The sequence below is a fragment of the Nannobrachium achirus genome (assembly GCF_963921795.1).
Source record: "Nannobrachium achirus genome assembly, chromosome: 4".
In the NCBI taxonomy this organism is placed as follows: Eukaryota; Metazoa; Chordata; class Actinopteri; order Myctophiformes; family Myctophidae; genus Nannobrachium; species Nannobrachium achirus.
Genome location: NC_137813.1, coordinates 38,135,880 through 38,153,402, shown reverse-complemented (window position 1 = coordinate 38,153,402; position 17,523 = coordinate 38,135,880). Strand labels below are relative to the sequence as shown.

The following is a 17,523-nucleotide window of genomic DNA, read 5'->3' as shown; positions in this document are numbered from 1 at the left end:
TAAGGTACATGTGAACTAGTTTGTTGAAGCTTATTCGTTATGATGAGCGAGATCGCTTGACGCTTGCCGTCGCTATCACCGTACCGGCCGATCTCCGTGTCGCGCACTGCGGACAGTTTTTGAAAGGCTGAAGCAACATTCTCCACTGCACAAACTCCACCCCCGATAGCAAAAAGTGAATGTTTTTTTCTGGTTGGCCAGTCAGGGAGTCTCAGGGACCAATCAGAAGGCTGACAAACGGTCTATTGCTCCCGATGAGCAGGTTGGTGCCTTGCAAGGTTTCCTCTGCCATCGGTGTATGAATGTGTGAATGTAATGCACAATATCTGTAAAGTGCCTTGGATAAAAAGTGCTATATGCACCATTTACCACGTTTTGTTGCTGTCGGGCAGAAACCTAAAACTGTGTTCCAGTTGATCCCTTGTAGTTATTATTAAAACTCTTGTTAATACTCACATTAACAAGAAGCTCACAACACGCTCACAAAGCATTGAGTTTGTATATCATCAATTTACCCAACTAAAACATACCAGTCTTGTCTTATCCTGCCAGCCACTAATTTGATATAATACGTTTTCAGTTAGTCTCCCAGGGGACCCTGCAGCTAAAAGTATTTTCATGTAGTTGTCCTTGAGCATAACCAATGCCTCAATGTCTTAACTCCAGTCACCTTCCTCTCATAATTCCAAATCCTATTTGCTAGTCTCTTAGCCTTAGCACAGACCTAATCCAACACTTCTGTCTTTTAAACCCTGACTGTCCCTTGCAATTGACCCTCTATCCCTGTTGGCCTAGCAAAGGATGCTAACAACCTCACAACTCCAAGACACACGAATACTACTACTACTAATAATAATGCCAGTTGGGGCCCTACAGAGCAGGGAAGGTTGTGCATCTGCCTGCGTGTATGCTCGCTCTGCCCACAGTCAGTGATGAAGCCAGTCTGTATCAGTGTCTGGCAAAACAAGTTGATTAAATGCAACACATGACCTTAAACACTATGTCAGGGATGTCAAACATACGGCCCGCGGGCCGGATCCGGCCCGCGAGATGATTCAATCCGGCCCAGGCTTGTAGAGCATACATTTCTGAGCATTTAGAAAAAAAAGGTAAGTCTCTAGCCCATTCCTGTCAGGAGTTATGATTTCTTTAAAAAATAACCTAACTAATGCCTGTTCACTGCAGGCTAGGTTTCTCCCACCAGCTGGCAGTGATTGAGTTGATTGATTGGAATGTTAAGTGATCAGCTCTCTCTCTCTGATGTTAAGTGATCAGCTCTCTCTCTCTGAAGATGACAGCATTGCTAGGAATGGGGTGGGGGGTCTGGCTATGAATAATACCTAAACATACCTACAATATTCGAACTGTACTCAAAGATTACACATATTAGACATGGAAATTAATGTTGTTAAGAAAATAACTTATTTAAAAAAATATATAATAATAAATGTAAAAGTTTTATTATTCACTGATATTTTCTGAATATGCCATTACTTAAAATAAAATACAATAAAAATAATTATTGTCCTGTATCAATAAAAAATAAATTGTAGGAATTTACAAATTAGAGCAGAGACTATCAGGAATTGAATTATTCTATTATCAAATGGTTTATTCTTATTGGCACTTCTTAAAAGAGTAGTTCACCCCCAAAATGCCATGGAGCCAATGGAGACTCATTCCTAAAACAGAAATTTGATTACAATAAATGTATGCCTATTGATTCCGGACGGGGACCCAAATGCATTTGGGTCCCCATCCGGAATCAATGGGGGGAAGTGTACTATTATCACATTTTTGTCTTAGTAATGCGACAAATAAAATAAAAATATATTATTGAACTCAAGTCTCCATGGCGTGAGTAATCAAAGAAAAAAAAAGTCATTTTGGGGATGAACTACTCCTTTAAACAAATAGCATCTCTCGTACCTAACTGCAACTGTAATACCATTAATGAAAGTAGCTATTTTACTTAATAATGAACACAATTTGTAAAATGATATACTGCTATACTGATAGCTAAAGCAGTGGCTGAGACGACAGGAAGAAAAACAGAGCGAACATGTGCGCGAGTGTGCATGCCATCCGATCCGGGACTGGTTGCGGCCCTCATCAAGTCACCTTTCATCCAATGCGGCCCTCACCCCAAAATGAGTTCGACACCCCTGCACTATGTTTCTCTCTCTCTCTCTCTCTCTCTCTCTCTCTCTCTCTCTGTCTCTCTCTGCACATATTAGATGGGCAGCAATGTCAAATCACAGACCTTTCTGGTAATAACCGCCAACTTGTTTTTCTTTCCTCTCGGGTTTGGGTTGGTCTCAGTATTGTACGTGTTGCTCAAGCTCAGTAAAGCTTGGGCTTCAACTCACTTAAGTCTGTTCAGTTTTTGTTTAAATACAGGCCCAAGGACCAACTATGAATTGTATGTGAGATTGCATGGCAGCAGGAACAAACGACAAGACTATACTACAATAAATGTTACTTAAAATATAACTGAAAAACAATTATCATTCCTAGAAAATAAAACAGGGTGCATTCCGTTTTATTATCTAGGAATGTTAGGCAATGATTAACGGGATGTTACAAGAATAACTGCTAGTGTGATTCATATGGAGAATAAGGATTTCTCCCCCTGCTAAACCAACAGAAAGAGGTGAAAGATGTAGCCATTTCATGGATTATTAACTGTAATGCGAAAGTGCAAGGCCTTCATATTTATGTATTGAGTGTGAATGCATGCAGTGTGTGTAAGTGTGTGCATATTTCTGGGTGCATTTGTGCAGAAGTGAGAGAGTAAAGCTGAATCAGAAAGACAGGAAACAAAAATAGAAAGAATGATTACATGAATCTATTGCAGCGTGTTGAGCTACAGTAGCTAGGGGTTTCATCACCTCAGATGCATGATTAGTTTGAAACAGATTTATGGTTTGAGGGCAAATCATTGTTTGGGGGTTGGGGAGGGAGGGGTGTCCCTTATGTCTGCACAGAAAAAGACCATGGCAACCCTAATGTAACATTGTACAACATGATGGCCAAAAGTAGCTGGCAACAGAAGCACATTTACTAACCAGGGCAGGATTGACCAGCATTTTGCTAGCAGCAGCCATAAATTCAACACCCCTATAGCAGAGGGAAGCGTTTGAGTTCCCTTTAATACTATACTGCATGTCAACATTCTACAATCAAGGCTGTTCTGCAAGGTGTCCTCAAAGAGCTTATATAAATCTCCTGCGACCGGGCACTGCATAGCCAAATCCTCAAATCCTATACCCCCTTTACATTAATTTGTACACAGAAAGATAAACACGTCTCCCTGTGGGCTGTATCAGATGGATGCAAGTACAACTGCTGTATGCTGCATCACATACTGTATGCACACTGCATGCACACTGCATGCACACATACAAGCGTCCATAAAAGCCTGGACCAACGCATTTCTACATGAGTTCTCTTGATATAAAACGGGTATCTCAGAGGAGTAGAAGGTGAGATATTTGTGCTGTGTGATCTGATAATTGTGTGTCATCATTCCACATCACCTGAGGTGAGTGAATGCACTGGTGGAATGAAGAGGTGAAAGAGGAAGATGGCAGGTTTATCACTCCCTCCCTTCCAACATGGAACCTGGAACATGGAACCGTCATACACACGCGCACACACACACACACACGACACACACACACACACACACACACACACCCCCCGCTTAAGGGCTTTGCACACAGGCCTGTTGCGTTTATTCCGTTTGCTGCATGATTAAAACGCATTGGATTTGGTGTGCAATGCTGTGCGGAATCAGCTCTGCAGATCTGAAAAGGGGTCATAAAAGGAGTCAATGAGTTTCTACCACATGCGAAAAGACGCACGGAAAAAAACGCACTGCCGCAGCCACTTGCCGCACGGCAAATTCGGAGCAGGTGTGCATGAGGTCATAGAGAATCATTGGTTTATTTTTTAAAAATGAAATCAGTCAGTTTTTTTCATGCGAAAAATCTCGCCTGTGTGCAAAGCCCTTAACTCTGAGTTTGGTCATGGCTGATCGCCATGGCTGACCACTCTATGTCTCCATGTTGTCCCTCCCTACACCATATACTGTAGGACCACAATGGAAACTGGAAAGATGCAATTCTGGGAAATTGCAAGTGTGGTTGCCGTGACGCGAGTCACACTTGCAAATGAATTCCTTTTATGCCTATATATGGAGATCCCTGAAGTCATCAATATTAAGCCCATGGAACGCTCATTTATGGACATAGTGTGGTCAATGACTCCAGACATCTATGATGTCAGTCATCTCTAAATTTGGGAAAAGTAAAATGTTTACATTTTCCCATGTTCAAGTCAATGGAGAACATTAAATCACGAATAAAATAATATATCACTTAAACTATTTTTAAACTATATACACACACACACACACACACACACACACACACACACACACACACACACACACACACACACACACACACACACACACACACACACACACACACACACACACACACACACACTAATATATATAATGTATCTCTGGATTTGTCTATACCTCTGTCCTGCTATGCTCTCTTCTCACTCCCACCATGCTGATTGGCCCTCTCAGTTTCACCGTGATCCTGGTCTAATTATCCTGGCTTGTCTATCTGTCATCTCTCTTGCTCTAACTTTCTCCATCTCTTTCTGTTCCTCTCTCCTCTGCCTCCGTCTCCCTGTCTATCTCCTTCTCTGTGTCGGGGACTTGCCTTATCCTCAATGACAGCCACTCATTTCTCTCCTCCATAACTTCTGATCCTCCAGAGAATGATGGACCAGGCAAAGACAGACAACGATACCAAAGCGATGTGTGGATTTAATATCCTGACTTTCATCCTTTTGACAAAATTACACCCCTGTCTTTTTATTTCAAGTGCTGGCAGCCTGCTGGCTGGCTGTCTGATATGTAAAAATCTATTTTGGGTGAAAGACAAAGTTGGCTCGGAAAGAATTACAATCACTATTGGCATGAAGCTGCCACAGCCGTCAGTGTCGTCTTCGCATATTTCAGCCATGTATGATAAAAAATATCATTTTAGGTTTCTGTTTCGTTCCCTTGATGATGACAGACTCCTGCGAGAAAGGCCACCAATCAGCTATGCTCTGCACTTTTGGCATAGATAGATAGATAGATAGATACCTTTATTATCCCAAGGGGGAAATTCAGTCACCCAGAGTCACACAGCAGTTAAGGTTACAGGATACAGGACAGTAAGAAAAAGAAAAAAGGACTGTAGTGTACAGCCGAGCACAAAAAAAAGTGTCGACAAGTTTGTGTCGAGAACAGTTAAAAAACACAAACTCAAAGAACTTACAATGGTCCATTCATTCAAACATTAGGAACTACTTATCAACACAATGCCACAAAATATACACATATATACAGTAGGCCTATACATAAGTGTCTGCACCAAGACAATAATAATAATGCTTAGCCTAAAAAAATTATAAATAAAAGTGCAGAGACAAAAAGAAGTGTCCAAAAGTCTGTGCAAAAAAAGAAGTGACCAGTGTCGAGTCACAACAAAGAAAATAAAAACGCAGATGGATACCCCTGTCCGCAATCCCAAGAAGGAAGGGGGAAAGTCATTTGGATGGCACAGGCACACTATGGACCTCCACAGCGACCGCGCCTCCGGTCCTTGTCACAAGCCTCCACAGCGAGGGCTCCTCCGGCCCAAGTTACGGGCTTTCACGGCGACAGTGCGTCTGGGCCTCCTCTCATGCATCGAGCGTCGTGCAGATGCAGCGTTTACTCCGGATCTGACTCCCGCCGCCATATTTGCATGCATCCAAAACAAGGTCCGCGTAAACGTCTCCATGCCTACGGCACAACAGACTTGTGTCTCCATAAAAACACCAAGGCAACGACGAGCCAGTCGCGTTACCCCAAGGCCACACGCTTAAGACAGGCTAGACAGATCGAGGTAGGCCGCTGTTTCCAATGCTTTGTTCCACGCAAGGCACAGAAGGCCCTACCCCCACTTTTCCGCCAGCCGATCAGGAAAAAAAACACAACACGAAAAAAACAGACTAAACTACTATATCCACGAATGAAACAAAGTACTTCAGAACATGCCCAGCTTGGCCAATGTAATGAGTCACCACCGAAGAAAAACAAGACAGGAAAAAAAGCAAGAAAAAATAGAAAGTAGGAAAATAACTGCAGAGAGTATAGCTGAGTTGGGTCTGCCCTCTAGGAGCGCGCATTCACTACATGCGCATTCACTACATGCGTAACGCATGTAACTACATGCGTTACTGGCATGCTCTGTCAATAACAAAGCATGCTTTTAAACATATACAGTATGCATACATACATGATACAAAATTAGTTATAAATTCCCCATTTGAAGACAAATGGTTTGCAAAGTACTAATTATTAATGAAAGATCTGCAATCCCAATAAAGCATAATGACTGGAGCAGCCTGGTGGCTAGATGTGCACATTCACAAACATTTATTCTCCTGTGCTAAGAACAAATGAAAATGAATCATTTCCCTTCAGTCGGCCCGCAGCACTGTTTGCTTAGCGGTAGCAAATATTCATTTATATTCCTGCACACTGTGGTGTGTTTGGGGCTTTGTAATTGAACGAATTTGATTATGTTAAGCTTATTAATGGCCCACAAAGGCTGAGCTGGAGTCAGCGAGCTGGCGAAAACCCGCAACTTGATGACAAGAGCTGTCAGCAGAGTAAATGATGAGCAGCACAATAACCTTGCTAATTTGCTTCAACACTTTTTCTGTTTTAGAACTTTTTTTTGTCACGTGACACCTTTTCGCCTTTTCCTGAATTCGGCGATAACCATTTTATCACAAATACACTTAGATCTGCAATTTTCTATTTTTTTTTGCCTGTAATGACAAGCCCAAAATTGTTATGCCAGGGTTGAAGTGGTTGAGAAACCTCAAGCAACTTGACATAGACACGACTCCTTCTACCTTACTGTACTGTAGCAACCACACCATGACCTCGACCCTCTACGGTCATCAGCACAGGAGCTGTAAGTACTGTAGACAGGTACAATGGGAGGGTACACAAGCGAGGCAACACCTCATGAAAGAAGTACAGGACAAGAGGGGGGAAAGAAGAATGAGAAAATAGGATAGGAAATCTTGTAAAGCAATTCCCAGGGGGAATAGAGAGGACACACATGGAGGTGAAAGGAAGATGAAGTAACATCGTTGTGGGTCATAAGGCAGATAAGCAAAGAGATGGTGGCAGCGAAGAGTTGGGCAAAATGTGGAACCATGATGGAATATTTACCACCAGTGACTGAGAAGAGCTAGTAGGACTGTGATGTATGGATGTTTTTTTTTACCCCGGTAATAAAAGCAACATATCCTGCAGTTCCTCAACCTTAGATTAGAAGAAGTTGTTTCTAATACATCCATGACATTATCACACTGAGGAGATTTATTTTTTTACATAAATGCAGCACATTGCCTCGTCCTAATTCACCAGCTGCCTCTTGTCTGGCTCACAGCCAAAATGTGTCCAAATAGGAGACATAACATTTGGTTACTAATGGGCTGGGCCCCCTTCCCTCCCCCTTGTGCAATGCAGGTTGGTTTCTCAGGAAGCCCTTGAACGTAGGATGGAAGACAGTCAATAACGTTAACTAGCCGTCTAGACAATGATCACAGTGTATATAATAAGCTTATGTTTCAGATTACACTTCACATTTTGATAAACAATTAATGTCCAGTTAATCTAATATTTAACATAATAACATTACGTTAAAGGAGCTATAGTCAACTTTTTCATTGTAGGGCCGACACTTTGTTTACATCCTAGTCTAGAGACTAGAATGTAAACAAAGTGTCGGTCTGATAATGGCCAAAATGATTATTTTGAGTTCAAGAGGGGAGCACGCACATCCAAAAAAAGTAGTACCAGGTGCTGGGCAAAAAAATACATACATGGAAGGAGAGGAATGTCCGCACACTGGAATAGGAGCTCCCACGAGTAGTTTATTCAAATATTCAGCATGACAACGTTTCGACCCCTCATGGGATCTTCATCAGGTCTAGTGAAGGACTGAGTAGGCTAGCCAGTTAAATAACCAGAAACCAATATTGTGTACTATTGTGTTTTTGTACATGTTTATTTGTTGTTATAGTCCAACATTATTGCCATTACTAATTTGAATACTATTTGTATACTTGTTTATTTTTCTTTTGGTCTTTTTATTAGGCGTTTATTGAGTGACACTGTTTTATACATGTTCCTTTACTAGCTACTTTTTATAGCTTTAACCAGTTTTATTTCTGGTAGACTATTGAATTACAGGCTTTTTAGCCCCTTCTACTGCTCAAGATCTTATATTTATAAATATGTATAGTATTACACTGTTAACTGTTATACAGATCTTGGTGGGTGTGTCTTTAAGTTGATCACCCCAGCTGTCGCGCATGTCACTAATGTGTCCTCTTTCTGGTTATTTAACTGGCTAGCCTACTCAGTCCTTCACTAGACCTGATGAAGATCCCATGAGGGGTCGAAACGTTGTCATGCTGAATATTTGAATAAACTACTCGTGGGAGCTCCTATTCCAGTGTGCGGACATTCCTCTCCTTCCAAAATGATTATTTTATCATTATTTTACACTTTTTGTGGTCATTTTTGAATAGAAACACATATATGAAGCTTATTTTTTTATAACATATTTTCGAAACATTATTTTTATTTTAGCATCCGTTTTTCAAGAAAAAGTTGACTATAGCTCCTTTAAAGTTTTCAATTCTATGTTCCATGTAATTTTTCAATCTAATGTTTTTCAAACATTGACATTTAATTGCTAAATGGCTGCATTTTCCAAGAAAGAGTGTGAATGCACATTGTTATTCAGCAATAGTGAATGGAAACATGAAATGGTGGATGATGGGTAGGTATTTAGCAGACGCTCTTAATCCAGAGCGATTTACAGTAAGCAAGGAAAACATGAGGTAGTACATCAAATGCATAGCAATAGTAATCCCATTGGGAACTTGCCCTGGGATCTAATATAAACCCCTGTAATATGATGCCAGGTCTACAAATGAACCTGGCATCTGTCTACTGTACATAACATGCTAATATTTTAGCCTTTGCATAAGCATGCAAGGTCATCAAGGCTAAGGCAAGTAAGGTTGAGTCTGAAGAGGTGAGTCTTCAAATTACGGCGGAAGATTGAGAGTGAGTCTGCAGTTCTAACTGCAATGGAGACTTTGTTCCACAGTTTGGGAGCCAGAAGGGAGAAGAGTCTAGGATGTGTGGAGCGTTGTGCCAGGTGTTTTAGGGAGGGTTCTGACAGCTGCCAAAATTCAACTACAAAATGACGTCACTCGCACTTCTGAAAAGCATTACACCGAATTAGAGTTCAGACAGCTGCACGTCGGGAAGTCGGAACTCTCCGACAAAAAGTTTGGTTTCGGAGAGACTATGGACAGGCCTTTAGCTGATCTGAGTGAGCGGAGGGGTTGTAGGGTTGGATCAGACTTTGAAGATAATAGTCGGGAGACGTTAGGGAGATGACATGGTAATGTCGTGCTAATTAGTCTAAAAGCGCCAAATTTTGTACAGATGTAGCCCAGGGTATGCTCTAATGATTTAGCTAGGGCGCCCGAGTCTGCGACATTCGGGGTCGCCACAGCGGCCAAATCAAGTTGGGCTCCCATCGACTTTCAATACAGGAGGAAAATACCCAGAAAAACACTTTTTTTCTGGGTATTTAAGTAGGATGTGAGGGGTCTAACTAGGGGTTTGTCATGATGCTGAATCCATTGCAAGCATTTGTTTTGTACAAAAAACATTCCTTGGGCTACAAATGGCCTCAGAAAATGATGCATATATGGGTGAGCATTCATGTTAGTCGGAGGCCTTAGGGTTTTTTTTCTCGTGCTAATCAGTCTAAAAGCGCCAAATTTTGCATAGATGTAGCCCAGGGCATGCTCTAATGATTTAGCTAAGGCGCCCTAGTCGGCGACCTTCGGGGTCGCCACAGCTCCAGAAAACACCTACAAAACTCTGAAAAGTGATGACTCATCACTTTTCATCACTAAACCATCGTTTTATGGGACCCCGAAGGTCGCCCACTCGGGCGCCCTAGCTAAATCATTAGAGCATGCCCTGGGCTACATCTGTGCAAAATTTGGCGCTTTTAGACTGATTAGCACGAGAGAAAAAAACCTAAGGCCTCCGACTAACATGAATGCTCACCCATATATGCATCGTTCTCTGAGGCCATTTCTAGCCCAAGGAATGTTTTTTGTGCAAAACAAATGCTTGCAGTGGATTCAGCATCATGACAAACCCCTAGCTAGACCCCTCACATCCTACTTAAAGGGCCTACACCATGCTTTTAAAACTATATTTTTTGTATAAATATATGCTCAAAATTGAGTCTAAGGGCACGTTCTCACCCAAAGTCCGCTTAAAAGGTCCGGATCAGGGACCAAATGTTTACTTTGTTGCATTTTGAATTTGGTCCGGTTAGCGTTCACACGGGACTTTTGTTAAAAGAACCAAATATGTAAACACGTGACATGTGGTCATACAGGCGGCTGTTGATCTATTGACAGAATAGGCTATTCCTATGGAAAATTAGGCTACTTCACTGCCTATTCTAATTAATTGTTGTGTTATTAATCACAGCTGCTTCCTATATGGGCTAGCTAGATCTTTTTTTTTAAAGAAGCGAAACTCACGCATTTCAGGCAGTATTTTAGCGATGGATGGACGGAGGAATCTCTCTCTCTCTCTCTCTCTCTCTCTCTCTCTCTCTCTCTCTCAAAAAAAGCCTAAAATAAAGCCTTCTTCTTAATTCATTTAACAAATAGCGCAAGAACGCGTGGCCAAATAAAAACATTTAAAGCGTCACCGTTTCCACATCAAATAATCACTCTCTGTCTCTCTCTCTCTTTCTTTCTTTACAAGCAAGTGAAGCAATGGGTCCATAATGATATTTCCTATCCTTATCAGGTTGGAAATGTGAAGCTAAATTAATAAATAACCTAAATAAAAACAATAAAATAATGTATAATCCCAAATGTTGAATCAATCAAGCATACATGCGTGTGAGCCATAACTTTATATATGCGGTGGCGCATGCTGAAAAAGAACATAATGTAACGGGATGCTATAGCTTGCAGATCAGTTCTTTTTAATCACAGGATTCATTTAGCCCTGAAACATAACAGCCGTGCATCGGACAGTGCTGGAAGCTTTTAAATCCGTTATTTTTGCGCACCGCACCGGGCGCACCCGATGACATGGACATACTGCCGTCCCAAATTGGGACAACAACGTGAAGAGTTTGACTCGTGCACGCATGTCCTCAAGGGAACAGCGAGAGAGCAAAGAAAGAGAAATCCTAATGCCTCGGAAGAAAAGCCAAGTATGCCATGGAAGTTGTGTGCCCAGCCCCCAGCGCGCCTCCTTAATTCTCCTCCCGTGTTATACACAAGATGGTGACCTTACTTGTGACAGTATTTGTGTCAAAACAAACAATGATCACTGTTCGGAGAGCGACCCCTGGAGTCACAGCACAAGATGGGTCACCAGTTTCCATGTAGCTTACAAGCCAACGCAGCGCCGGCTCACAGGGAGAAGAGATGATACAATTATTAACGTCTAACGTGTAGCCTGCTCATGAAGAAATATCAGCGGTCGGGTCATATAAATAGTGATTCCCGTAAGAAATTCATGCCTTTAGAACTAATTATTAATCCAGCTTTACAACTGCAAAACATAAAGATTGATGAGTGTAGTCTCTTGTAGCCGAAGTTACAATTACTTCACGATCGTCGTTTTTTTTAATACATTTTTTCCATATTGTTTTTCAATGAACAACACATAATGCAGAATGTACTCTAGGCTGATCAGACCTACGTTTGGTCCTCTATAAAGTCCGGCCGTTCACACCAGCAGAGGACCGGACCATGGTCCGTTTGGAAGGGGACCGAGTCCTGCCTTTTCAAGAGGACCATGGTCCGGACCAAACAAAGGGACCATGGTCCCTTTGCACGTTCACACCAGCGGACCAAAGGAGAAAGAGGACCATGGTCCCTTTTAAGCGGACCAAATAACCCTGGTGTGAACGCCCCCTAGACAGGTTTTAACCCTCAACAAACACTCTGACCATTCTTTTTGTTTGTTCTAGCTCTACTATAATGAGGCTCTCCAGCTGCAATACCAAAACGGCCTCTGTTTGCTCAGGGGCGCATCTAGTGGGGTTTTTCCAGAAAAAAAAGAAGTTTTTTGAAAAAAAAAAGTTTTTTTGAAAAAAAAAAGTTTTTTGAAAAAAAAAAAGTTTTTGAAAAAAAGAAATAGTTTTTTGAAAAAAAAAAGTTTTTTGAAAAAAAATTCTTGAAAAAAAAATTTTTTTTTAAGTTTTGAAAAAAAAAAATTTTGAAAAAAGATTTTCTTTTGAAAAAAAAATGTTTTTTTGACTCTGCATTGCATTTCTTTGAAAAAAAAAAGTTTTGAAAAAAAAAATTTTTGAAAAAAAAAAAATTGAAATATTTTTTTTTTTACTCTGAAAAAAAAAACGGGAAAACGAGAGTGACGTCACTCTCGTCAACTCTCAGAACAGCACTGTTCTGAGAACCCGTGGAAAGCTTTTCATCTCTGTCTGCCCAAAACCAGAGAAAGACACAACGGTCAGAAATAGGACTTTGTGAGGATAGAAGGTGCCAGTGGGACCCCCAAAAAAGGTTTTAAAATAGAAAAAGTGAAAATTTATGGTGTAGGTCCTTTAAATACCCAGAAAAAAAGTGTTTTTCTGGGTATTTTCCTCCTGTATTGAAAGTCGATGGGAGCCCAACTTGATTTGGCCGCTGTGGCGACCCCGAAGGTCGCCGACTCGGGCGCCCTAGCTAAATCATTAGAGCATGCCCTGAGCTACATCTGTGCAAAATTTCGCGCTTTTAGACTGATTAGCGCAAGATATCCTTAAGGTCTCCGACTATAATGGGGTGCCATAGCTGGTTGCTTTGTAGTCCAACATCAGTGTGTTCTACTCTGTGCAGGCAGTAACTGGGAGCCAAAGGAAGGACCAGAGAAGGGGGGAGATCAAGACTGTGGTTCAATTCACAAGAAGTACAGTAAAAGTCCTTGAGTGACCTTGGATCTAGACAGCTGAAGAGTTGAGTGAAGTATCTTGAACAAATACATCACTCCAAACACCAAGATGCAGTCTCATATTTGAGTTTTAATTGATTTTTTTTTCTTTTTTTTTTCTTTTTTTTTTTTTTTAAACAGGGAAATCAATATTTATGAAGCTCACACGTTGCACTGTGCAAGAGGTCTGGCCAATCATTGTTGCAACGTTTAGTCTGAATACTAATTATTTTACGGGCTTTCGAAACCAAATACTGTATTTATTTCAAGGATGATTGTTTGTTCATGCCGGGACAAGGAACTTTAATTCTGAGAACCACAGCTCAGCAAACCATTGTCCCAGCAAGACTTGACGCAAAGGTCAGAGTGTGACTGGATACTAGACTTCCGTCGAACCAACGTCAGGTGGTGAGAATGGGCAGTATCACATCCGAACACCCGACCCTCAGCGCTAGAGCACCCCAAGGATGCGTGCTGAGCCCTCTCCTCTACTCTCCTCTCACTGTACACACATGACTGTTCAATAAAGATGATTCTGATTCTTTTGGGGAGATTCTGAAAGCAAAAACTAAAGAGAAGGAGATTGCACTGCATTAAAACCAATCATGCAAATATGAAACCTTTAGGAATGGAGATGCAAATCAATTAAGTCTTCAAGGGGGATTTCAACCCATTGAACATTAGTTTCTCATTTGCAGTTGAACAGCATTTAAACAAAAAGATTCTTAGAATTTACACAATCTATCTATAAATGCGAGAAGTCTCTGCGTGTCTGCGTGTATGTAATCCGCGTATCTCGAGAACCGTTCGTCCCACCGGCTTCAGATTCGGCACGCGCGTTCTCCGCCGCGGCGCGGAGTGCAGTGCCCGGCCTCGACCCGACCCGACGCGCGTTTTTTCCGAAACGGCGCGAAACGTTCGGAATCTCCTTATGCGGAGCTGATTGTTGACATCAGGCTGTTCCGGAGGAAATCGGCGCAAATCGGCGCAAGCGCTGACTCATTGTGACATCATTTCATAAAAGGCTCTGACATCGCGTACGCAACATGAGTCAACACAAAATGCCATGGTTATGTATCTCCATATATGGGCATATGGGCAGATCTCCATATGGGCTACATATATGGGCATATGGGCACTGCTGACTCATATGGGCATAAAGGGGACACAGATATATGGGCATAAATGGACGTATCGGCACAAGGGCTGACTCATACAGAGATCTCCATATATGGGCATATGGGCAGATCTCCATATGGGCTACATATATGGGCATATGGGCAGGGCATATGGGCAATCTGACATCACTTCTGCTGACTCACGGCGCAAAACGTTCGGAATCTCCTTATGCAGAGCTGATTGTTGACATCAGGCTGTTCCGGAGGAAATCGGCGCAAGCGCTGACTCATTGTGACATCACTTCATAAAAGGCTCTGACATCACGTATGCCACATGAGTCAACAAAAAATCTCTGTGAGTGTGTATGTATGTATGTAATCCGCGTATCTCGAGAACCGTTCGTCCCACGGGCACGCGCGTTCTCCATATATGGGCATAAAATGAATGCCCCCATATATGGGCATAAAATGGATTGCAGACAGACAGATACAGATATCTCCATATATGGACATAAATGGACAGAGGCAAACAGATGGTCAAAGATCTCCATATATGGGCATAAAATGGACGCAGACAGACAGATACAGATATCTCCATATATGGGCATAAATGGACACAGGCAAACAGATGTTCAAAACGGGTCCTATGACAACAGGTATAATGAGGTTTGCATTAAAGGGGGAACCGGCACTGTGTCTGCAATACAGTTGGAGGCACAGACAGATACTACATATATGGGCATAAAATGGACGCAGATAGACAGATATCTCCATATATGGGCATAAAATGGACCCAGAACTATAACTGCAGTGATCTCCATATATAGACATAAAATGGACGCCGACAGACAGACAGACAGATACAGATATCTCCATATATGGGCATAAATGGACACAGGCAGACAGATGGTCAAAACGGGTCCTATGAAAACAGGTATAATGGGGTTTGCATTAAAGGGCGGGGCATTCATTCCCTATTTACATTGTTCCGAGTTGGCCAGGTCGCCGACTAGACGCTAGCTTCTAGTATATCCAATTTAGCATTTCTACATTTTACCCTATATCTGTCCGTAGACCAGAAGAACAATACAAAGACTCACAATGTTGCTTTACAGTCAAAGCTATGCTCCAAGACTAGGCCTGGGGCGGTATGGACATTTTGTTACCGCGATTACCGTCTTCCCATTTACCGTCGGTACTGCGGTAATTACCGCACCCCCGTATCTATTAATTAAGGTTCGGCGATAAGCCAAAATATTGCAATCATCTTCCCAAAAGTCGCCTCTCCACAACATAGAGTATATAGCTCCACAGCCTGACTGCCCGAGTTATACTTCTCCGTACAGCACAGCGGGTATGGCTTTCAAAGGAGCAGATCTACAAGCTCACAACACATCGCATCCGCGACGCGTTCTGAGCTTTTAGATCTGCACTGTCGGGTTACCATAGTAACGTAGGCTAGCTACTTGGGCTTTTCAGACACAAACAGCTGTGTGAACAAACCAGAGGAGGACGGGTAGTCAGATCGTGTACAGTGATTCTGTAAACTCACGTTACGTCTCAACTCTCAAATCGCAGTGATTGAGTGCTGCTATATACAGGTTTTAGTTACAAGACTTGACAGAAAAGGTTATAAAATCGCCGACGCGCCGGACGGGCACAACGTGCGACGCGGTGTAAAAAGTAAAATAGTTTCATTTTCGATTTTAGTCCACGCGGCCCGCGCTCCGCCAGTAATCCGTATGAATAAAAAAATATATGCCACAACACAAGATATGTATTAACATCCTTGTGTCGAGTGGATTACAGAGAAAGTTTGCTGCTCCGTCATAAGAGTTGTGCTCCGTACTCTCCTGCCCTGCATGTGCACTGTGTGCAGGGTCTGTGACTGAGTGACGTATGTGGCTTCCAACGTGTGGTACACGGCCCAGAGCAGAGCGGCATGGAGCGCATGCGGTCCTCGCTTCTCCCCCGTTTTAAAACTCGCTTGTTTTCCAATAAAAAATAGACTTTTTTTTTTGTCTTTTTACCGCGGTAAGCACACTGACACCGCGGTAGACCTCGGTATACCGCGGTACGGCGGTACGGCGGTTACCGACTCCAACCCTATCCAAGACTTTGAAATTAACAAAACTTTTTTTTATTTTAACCAGTTGTTGCATGCAGCATGTCCCTACTCTTCGATGGAGTACCAGAAATGGCAGTTTCTCCAAGACAAATAATATTTCAAAGCACGTTGGAATATAATGAAAACAAAGAGTTGAGATCCAGGTGGTAAAATAATTGTTCCAGCACTGTATACGATGGGCATACTATTCAGCATAGAGTATAAACCTTTTTTTGTCAGCAGAGAACTTGTTCAGTTTCAGCACAAAGCTGAAAGAAATGCAACTTCTTTTGAAGTATGCTGCGTGCCAGCTTAACTGTAACTGTGGGAATGTCCTACCTAACAACCTAAGCTGTCTGAAGAGGCTTTGCATTCACTGCTCTGCCTCCTACTTATTACAATGCAGCATTACCAAAACAGCTCTGTTACAGCACACAAGACAAAGGCTTGGTGAAATTGACTCATTTTCAGGATTTGGCTTAGATGATGCTGTAGTATGTGTATTGTGTAGCATTTCAGTATAAAATAAACAAATAGGACGGTATTGATAGCTAAGGAGTGCTTTGCCATGTCTAAATGTTCATGTATCATACTCTTTTTGTCTCCGCCAGGCTGATACTATTTGCCCCCTGTCCGTCCCTGAACAGCTAATCTCCCCTTTGTGTCAGTAAACAGCTAATCTCTGGCAGAGTTGGCCCAATCGACATGAAACAATGCACACACTCCCTGGATTACAGTGCACATATATTCCATCTTGATTGGCTAAGATTGGCATCTAACATTTTCAGAAGTGGCTCCTTTTTTAAAGAGGTGGTGCCATAGTTTTGTAATCTTTCTGTTTTATATGTGTCTATGGAGTTAACATGACTCTAATACACCCCCATGTGTGGTTATAATTAGCAAATGTGCCTTCCCTGTGTATTTTTGGTTACTTCCTGAAAGCTGAAAGCCTTAATTCCGAACATTGCTGGCCCACAATAACCTACCTGACCTGACGGAAAAGACTAACCCTTTTCTTTTTTCACTCAAACCAGAGTGTCTTTGAAATGAAAGCACCAGTATACTATGCTACCCAAAAATGCAATCAGTTACAAACATTAGTAAAGCTGAAATTAAATTAGCAATGTCTCTCTGTCTCTCCATCTCTCCCAAGTGGGCTC

The 17,523-nt window shown here is 42.0% G+C and overlaps 1 protein-coding gene across 1 annotated transcript in view; it reads right to left on the bottom strand.

The window, feature by feature from the left end:
• The window catches only part of asic2 (acid-sensing (proton-gated) ion channel 2), a gene marked incomplete at both ends in the record, with an annotated part of 477,877 nt that overhangs the window by 437,014 nt on the left and 23,340 nt on the right, over positions 1-17,523 (bottom strand). The gene's annotated exons all lie outside the window — the stretch shown is intronic.